Genomic DNA, 9561 nt, shown 5'->3' on the forward strand with positions numbered 1-9561 from the left:
TATTTATTGTATTATATTAAATAAATATTGTTTAAAATTATTATTATTATTATTTCAGTATTTTAAAACCAGTTCATAGCCCATAGGTATAAAAAAGAGTGACCGCAAGTGCCACCAAAAAGGTTTTGACCGCAACTATGCCGACCACATCTGTGCCGGAATCGATAAAACACACACAAAAGAAAAAAGGTCAGGTTACAGGTAGGTACTAGGTGGCTTGAAACCCACCGGCCGCCGTGCCGTATAATATAGGTATATTATTTACTTGTTTATTCTAATTATATTTGTTAATTAATTATTTATTAACTTTATCGGACCAAATGTATGCCTACGATTTACGAATTAAGATATACGTGTATGACACTCACAAAGAATGTAGCTTACCTACTATTGGTGAAAGAATTTTTGAAATCGGTTCATTAGTATTTTCGAGTTTATTCGTTAAAAACAAACAAATCTTTCTCTTTATAATATTAGTATAGATTGATGGACAATGGTAATGTCAATAATGATGATTTTTTTTTTTTGTTAATCCATTCATTTTATTGTGGCCATCGGCGTGAGCAGGCTTAAATTTCTGGTTGAGCCTATGCAATTATAGGGCTTGTCCGGCTCGCCCTGTGCGCACGCCTATGATTGTGACTAATTTATTATAATAGTCAATAGATGTATTTTTTTTTGTAGTCAGTTTATTCCGCTTCATGTGGGCACCGGTGTTATGAGCATCCACGTAATATGGGCCAAATGGTCCCAACCGCGTAATGTGGGCAGATGAGTTTGGTCCCAACGTGTCCACATTAAGTGGAATATACTGTATAATAACATTTTATACCATTTTTTTGTTTAAAATACAATGATTTTTAAATTCGTATACGACCTTCTCCTTTTGAACAGTCTTGGGTAGTATTCAAAATATTTTTTAAAAGTATTTTATTTCTATAAAATACTTACTTTTTTATTTACATTAGTCATCGTTTTCATTGTTTTTCTAGACATTTTTATAATATTATACATATATAAAAATTTTAAATCAATTATATCAACAATTTAAATTTTATTATATTTAGAATTATTATTAAATTAGATATTTATATGTTGGAACTAATTCCAAATTTTCTCGAAGAAAATTATCATTGGTTTAATATTTATATCAACAATTAAAAACTATTTTATACGTGTTTGGAATAATTTTAAAGTATTTGGAATACTTTATTTAGAATACTATTTTTTATGAAGTATTATACATATTCTGAATAATATTTTTCATAATTAACTATTCAAGTATTTTGCCCAAGCCTGCTTTTGAAATACCAACAACCACAGTAGATTATAATCTACCTTGCTAACACACTAGTAAATTCCTCCTACATATTGTCATATCAAATATATCAAATATTGATAGATATAATTTTTTTAAATTTAAAGTAGGTAATTATGTAAACACTAAATATTATGTATACTGAATAAGATTATTGCATTATTTTATTTATTAATTCTGATACATTATTAAAAAAATATCACTGCCAACAAGTGTTAATCTATTGAAAGATTGAAAGGTTAGGATTTTTAATTGAACATTTTGTGGGTGGGTGTTTGATTTTTAATACGTTTGCCTAAATCTTTTTTTTTTACTTTGGTGCCACTGCCATTCCTGTAACTATTATTTTGACAACCGTGAACCAGGATTCAAATCTGAAACTGCTATGAGATCAAATGTTAAAAATGTACCAATGTAAACTGGCAATATGAGTACAACTACCCTCTAAGTGACATAAAGTATAATATGAAACAAGAATTATATGCAACGATATGATAGATAAAATATATATTTTAGATTAATTTTCTAATTTATTGATTATTTATTACTCAACAACACAAAGTGGAATAAGTAATTAGTGTTTTATTAACAAATTTTAAATAAATAAACTATACTATACATATTATTTATACTCTTATTATAGTGAGAATAAAATAGATTGATACACATTATGTGTCAAAAATACAAATCAAATAAATAAAAACAATTTGTTTTAAAACTAAAACCATAAATATAAAAATAAATAAATAAACTCTTAACATATTAAACAGCAGATTTTGTAAATTTATGTTTACGTTATGTTTTAAGCAAAAAAAAAAAAAGGAATTATACAATAAAGAATGTCCAACCCTAACGAAAAAAATTCCTAGCTAAGGCATTGGTAGATAAGTACTTGCATTCACAAATAAATTAACGACAGTCCGCAACAACACGACATGTAAAGCCTACATTGGACTTCTATTATATTATTTCTCAAAAGCAAAATTAATAATTTTAATCCCCTTGATTGTGATACTGTCAGAAACGCCTTGTCAAGTGGCAATTTTTTAAAAATATTTTTACGATCGGGAATGCTTTCTGCCTTTCCCTGGTTTCAAAAGAATAAATTGCACAAGTAAATGCATTTATATTAATATCTTGATTATCCCTTTCCAGAAACAACTCACCCAATGGCATGCAAGTATTAGACACATTTGAATAATCATCAGATTTCTGGTATGCAGCATATAGATTCGTGTACAGGTATTTTCTTTCCGGTTTTAACTGGATACATTTTTTAAAATAATATATTACGGCTCCTTGATAATTTTTAAGGTTATACAAACATATTAAAGCTAATTCTAAATTTATATCAATTTTCAGGTTGAAATTTCAATAATTTTTTTTTACTCCAACAGACAATACCATATTTACTTAATGACAGTATGTAACTGCTCAATTTCTTTAAACAGACACAATTTCTGGTTCTAATTCTATTGCTTTTAGAAATTCATTAGTTGGGTTTTGTAACTCTGTAACTTTTAGATAAGTTATCCCCAAATTAACACATGTATTAGATCAGAAATTTTTTTTACATTTTTTTTATAATTAAAAATAGATTTTTCAAATTGGCCTGTCTTATAATAACCATCTCCTAAATTACTTTAAATTTCTGGATATTCTGCCTCACTGTGTTGCAATTTTAGACATACGCCAATCTATTATTTAAGACAAATTACCTAAACTTGGCTGTAGTGGCTTTTCAACATGTTTTAAGTCAATGATAGCAACACAGTGCGACAGAATGTCAAGAAACTTGTATGAATAATGAATCTATTTGCTACATACCAGAAATCTGATGATAATTTAAATACATCTAATACTTGCATGCAATTGGGTGATTTGTTTCTGAAAAGAGATACCTAATCAAGATATTAATAGAAATGAATTTACTTGTGCAATTCTTTTGAACCCTGGGAATATATTATATAATTGAAAATAGTATGGTTCACAAAATAATGCGATTGGAGTCCATTATAAAATGAATGCCAGTTAAATGTACATCTGAAGCAATATGGCTAGTTATTATTGATGTGAGCGGTTAAATCGTGCCTCACTAATATTTCTTAATTAAAATTAGTATCAATTGTATACTTTATGAGGATAAATAAATAATGAAATTTATAAATAAAATCTACAAGAGACAGGTCATATTATGATCCAAAATAACTTTTTAACAAATAAATTAACACTAATCACAATAGTATAATACAGGCCCATTAATAGTCTTGTAATTAGTAGAGTCCGTTTTTTTTCTTTGATCAATATTTTTTGATTTTCAAAATCAGTCGACAAGTTGCAAAAAATTGTTCAAAAAATTTTTTTTGAATCTTGGCCGTTGTTGTCTTAGATATTGGCTTCTTCTCAGGTTTATGATTGTTGTTGTATAACAATTTTTTATAATTTTCTTCAATTACAAGTTGAACTAATCCACCAACTTCAACAGAGAGGACATTATGGTCTTTAATCAAATGACACAAATAAGCTAAACATATTTCAATATTATCAACCTATTGATTAAATAGTGATTTTTGATAATAAGAAAGTCAAATGAAAATTCTTAATGAATACTTACTCGAAGTGCATTTAATGAATAAAATATATTATCACATCCAATACATTTTGTTTTAGGTGGAGATTTTAGAGAAATATTATGAAGAGTTAATTTTTTTCACTATGATCCAAAAAACATCCTGAGATTTAAGTTCTGGAATATTGCATTGACATCTCCACCAGCCCCTTTATATATTACAGGTAATGAGTTATTTCTTAGAGCATCACTTGCAAGAGACACCTGTGAACCTAATGAAAAAAAAATGTGAAATGAATTAATAGGTCATATTTTAAGACACAAAGGGCTGCTATTACTAATCTTAGAAGGAATAATCAATGGAAAAAATCATAGAGAAAGACCAAGATTGCAATACATAAGTCAGATAATAGAAGATCAAGGATGTAATTCATACGAAGAGCTGAAGAGGAATGCTACCTAGTGATAGAGAAACATGGAAGTTGCTGCAAACCGATCATTACATTGAATACTGCAGAGGTACACAAAAAATTCAAAATAACTTTAATAGCTGAATTAGTTACCAATGCAAAACAAATAATTGTTTATCAACAAGTAAATATAGAACCTATAGTTAATTTTTACCAGTTAAAATACTAATTCTAATTTCAAAATATACATGTAATTTGTACTTAAAATACAAATATAACAAAATATGCTCTACTACTTGAAAAAGAGTTAAATAAGCAAAATATGGAAGGAAGAAATTACTTAATAATATAATCATACTACAATGAAACAACATTTAATTTTACTTATTAAGGTTTTGGATGATTATTGGTAAACATGTTTAATTCATACTTAATGTTTTAAGTACCATATAACATAATAGGTAAGTACTAATATAATACATCATTCTTTAATCTCTAAAGTCAAAAAACCAAAATGCGGTATGCAGTTAAATGTATAGTAGCTTTAATGGTAGATCCACATCAAATAAACATAAATCAATAATTTATATTTCGTAGACAACTTAAATAAATAAGCCCTAATAATCTAATATTAATATTTATGAAAATACTTTTATTTTATACTAGTACAGTTGACTCTCAATAACTTGAAATTCACGGGAGAAAAACAAATTTGACTTATTAAAAATGGTGAGTTATTAAAATCTTAATGTGTGATTATTATTTGAAGAGGAATTTTATTTGTTCGAGATATTGAGGATTTCGAGTTATCAAGGTTTGAGATATCAAAAACTTAAAGGTTTCAAGGTGCGAGTTACCGAGAGTTGACTGTATTTAACTTAAAAAAAAATAAACCTAGATCCCTATAAACAATATTAATAATAACTGTAAATTATTTACTTTAAACAGACCCTTTCTGGTAAGATCTCTGTAATAACTGATATTGGTGTTCCACAGTTTGAATGTTACATCCTGTAAGTATTATAATTATTAATATATTTATATATTTATAGTTAAAAAAATTAGTTTTATATGTTACCTATGATACCTAATGATTTGTAAAAGTGACTTTTTTAGACAAAGTTCTCACTTAATAGGACCCCACACGCATTTTTTGTCTTAAAGGTAAGTTACATTGCAAATTTATATTCAAGAGTTCAGATTATCTATAATAATCAGTTGTTATGCACTTGCTATGTTAAGACAATAAATGAAGGTGTAGTGTCTTCTTAATTATAAACATACTGCAAACATTTGCTATAACAAACATACCCCGAGAACTGTAGTCTCGCCGATCTTCCGATTTGATGTATGATTTATGAGATTTTCTAAAAAAGGATGTCACACCAGCATCTGAAAATATCAATAATTATTACATATTGAAATAGGAGTTTTGAAGGATAAAAAAATATTAGGTGAATCTTTGTCATCTAAATGTCTAGTGATAATAATTACTTACCAATTCGGTAATTAGACCCCTCATAAATATCAAATTGCAAAATAGGATTTTACTCATAATTCATTAACATGATATCCTCATAGACGGTAATTTAGTAAGATTGGCCCACAAATGCCAAATATAAATGGTTGAATTAATAATAATATTATATTATTACTTACAAATGATAATGAATTCCTAGTTAAAGTATTTTACGTGCAATTTTTCAAATACTGACAACTTATAATGATGAACATACTATAAGATCACTGTCAAAAATGAACTGCAAAAACAAAATAATATATATATATATTGTAATAAGTACATTATAATAAATAAAATTAATATTAAATGCCAAAATCACAGCCCATATACCTAAGATATTCTCAGTGTAATTTTAAATATTTGCTTATACCCCGAACTAAGATCATAGGTATTATAATACATTATCTTAATTCATGCTTATACTCACTTTACGTCTCTACAAGAATGACGGGGTGATCCACAGAGCCAGAGATGGCATCAAAACTCGAGCACACCACACAGAATGTTTTAAAGGTAATGTTCAGGTCCAGAATCTAGAACAGTAGTAGGTACTTTAGTGCTAGTCCACCTAAAAGTCCGGTGTAGTTAACTAGTAAAGATTAACAAAATTATATGAGTAAAATACTAAATCACAGATTGGAAAAATCGTTGACAAACAATAAACATAATATAAAAGGTTAGGTTAATGGCGGTTATAATAGTGGTTGGTGAACGTTGGTCGCCGCCCGGCGGACGGCGACAAACTACAGACTTCTATTATCATAGAACAATTTATATTATCCGCTATTATAGACTTCTATTATAATAATCTATATAATTCAGAATTCATGACATAAATGTCACGATGACACGATATACGGGGTACGGAACGGAAAGGTCTTATCAATGTTTTTCCGAGTCCGCCCGCTTCTCACTGTTTGGCATGACAACTAACGCTTTATAATATTGTTCTATGTTAACCGGGAGAATAATGAACTATTGTCATTTAGTTCCTTATTCTCCCAGTTAACACAGAACAATATTATAAAGCGCTAGTAGTCTAGCCGCAACGTGAGAAGGCGTGGGTTTCACTTATCACAAGTTCGTTTCGTATTCTGTATAATATCTTAATTCGTGACTATAATAAAAAGGCCAGACATTCGATACCGTGATTATCTGTTTTTGTCTAACACACGCATGACATAGTATTTTAGACGTGTTTTTTGCCAAACATACCAATTGATCTAATGAAGCTATAAGAATTCTGAAAACAAATTTGAATTTGACGTCGGGTATACTTGAAATCGACTTTCCCACATTTTTGATTTCCGAAAATTTAAATATAACAATTTTTAAATACTCTTTTTTAATATGACATTTTTAGGAATTTGGAGGATAATATAAAAAATGTGGGAAAGTCAATTTCAAGTAGACTTGACGACAAATCCAAATCTGTTTTCAAAATTCTTATAGCTTCATTAGACCAATTAGTATGTTTGGCAAAAAACACGTCTAAAATACTATGTCACGCGTGTGTTAGACAAAAACAGAAAATCACGGTATCGAATCACCTTAAAAAGAAATCGATTGATCATGTTCTCGATATTTTAGTTGTGTGGCGCATACACAGATTTATATATATTATATTACTATAATATACAATATACTTATAATTTATATAGTATATTATATTAAATATTTCTAAGTATGTGGGGCTTGGACGCATAGAGCAATACTGCCCTCCTAAGCCAAAAAGGAGTAAGCAACAATGTAGTTCTGAGAAAAATAACTTTTTCTGAATCACCTTGTTATTTTTATCATATTATCAAAATAAAATAATGAATTAATGATTTATAAATAACTTTTCCTGTAGAATCCAATAACGCTCATGGATAAACTCTAAGATACCTCTTAACACCTCAAAACGCATATACGTACTTTTAGCTTAGTGGTGTGAGACATTAATAATTAATATTATTGTTTACTGAGGAAAAATGCAGTATCTATAGTAATATATAGTTTACGACTGAATGAAATATTTAAAGATGGTTTGTAAAGAAGAAGCTACAGGGTCACAGTCCACAGAGGCGTTCTTGATTATTTCAATTCCACATAAGTACGGAAGGAGCATGCAATCACGTATAAAAAGTTTATCACTTCTTACATAAAATAAAATGTAAAGCGGTGTCCGGCGATACGTAGTTGACCTATATACAGCACGAAAAATGAAGACGCGCCGTGCATACACAGAGTTGGAGAAAATGAGACGAAAAAGAATCTGTGCGTGGCCGTCTGCGCGCGCACAGACGCTGAAGCGCGTGCACGCGGAGAGAGCGATATAGGAAGAGAGAGAGAGAGAGAGAGAGTGAGAGAGAGAGAGAGATAGAGTGAGAAAGAAGGAGTTAGCGGGAGAGGAGAGTCGCAGCTGCTATGCGCACGCCCCCTACCAATATACGCAAACCAAGCCGTGTGTATGCTCAGCGGTTCTTCGGACGGACGGACGCTCAACGAAATAGGTCCCCAACCAAGCGCGCGCAATAAAGTTCTCACTTTAATAATCTATATAAAAAAAAACCATTTTAAAAATAGATAAGGAAACCTGTCATTGTCATTTCACATTTGTCAATACGGTTATCAATGTATTATTGTATTAAAATTTAAAAATATCAATACGGATATTTCAATATTTGTTCTAAAAATAACGTAGTTCCATATCAAATTGGTATTTATGTCGGAGAGTGTATTTCCCCGAAAATAAATCACCTATATTTTTAAATGTTAAAAATTGTATACTTATTGTCTATTTATATTTGTAATATCTAATAAGGTATAATATTAACTGGCTTATAGGTTTATTAATTATATAACTGTGACTGGTGAGTGGTGAGTGATGAGTGATGACTAGTAACTATTTGATAGTTTTTATATTTTCAAACTTAGTGAGTTGGTAATAAAATACAGGTATTAAATATATATTTAAATATAAAATAATATTAAGAAATATTAAGAAATAACTAATTAGTAAATACTTAATAGTTAGTACTTTAGCAGTTAATATTACAAATTATAATTATTTATAAATCGAGTATAGAATCCTCTAGATTTATCCACTACAAACTTTAAGTTGGGTATGGTATATATAATATGTATGTAATATGATTATTAACTATCATTAATTATTAGATTGTTTCCACTATGCATTACTTTTTCAGTTCTTTAGTAAAAAAACCATTTTTTTTCATTCAATTTTTTAATTTTTTTCGTCAAAACCATTTTTTCCGGAAATTTTAAATGAAACCAATTTTTCTTAAATTTTCCGGAAAAACACGGGTTTATTTCGGAAAAATGTTGTACTTGTACACATAATAATTAATTATATGATATAGAAAAAATTAAATGATTTAAAAAAAATTAAAATGATACAGTTAGCACACGCATAAAATATAAATATATACCTATATAGGTACTCGTATATCATATAGCCGGGTATAAGGTAGGTACATAGATCCTCGTATAAACTAAAGCCCATAATAACCACGTTGATAAGAAATGACACAGTACAGTGGCGTAGCCAGGATTTTTTTTCGGGAGGTGCTGATCAACTTTTACACTTTTACACATTAAATACGTACTAGCACAAATAGATAGCTGAAAAGTGTTAATACATATTGTACATTTTTAAATATTTTAAATACAATTTAAGACTTTTTGAGCTACTATCATAGACCATTAAAATAATTTTTAACATTTCGGGGGGGGGGGG

At 28.7% G+C, this 9561-nt stretch overlaps 1 long non-coding RNA gene across 4 annotated transcripts; it reads right to left on the bottom strand.

Annotated features, from left to right (window-relative positions):
• Positions 1-1880: 1880 nt before the first annotated feature.
• Positions 1881-6727, bottom strand: LOC100573079. Of its 4 annotated transcripts, none has more exons than XR_001679830.2 (6): positions 6247-6727; positions 5796-6057; positions 5609-5689; positions 5237-5308; positions 3933-4159; positions 1881-3794 (listed from the first exon to the last, which is right to left on the bottom strand). It is a non-coding gene; the product is annotated as an uncharacterized LOC100573079 (long non-coding RNA). The 4 variants fall into 4 exon arrangements; XR_119375.4 differs by having other exon boundaries at positions 1881-3818; XR_510904.3 differs by having other exon boundaries at positions 1881-3842.
• Positions 6728-9561: the final 2834 nt, after the last annotated feature.

This window comes from Acyrthosiphon pisum, chromosome A2 (assembly GCF_005508785.2).
Source record: "Acyrthosiphon pisum isolate AL4f chromosome A2, pea_aphid_22Mar2018_4r6ur, whole genome shotgun sequence".
Classification (NCBI taxonomy): Eukaryota; Metazoa; Arthropoda; class Insecta; order Hemiptera; family Aphididae; genus Acyrthosiphon; species Acyrthosiphon pisum.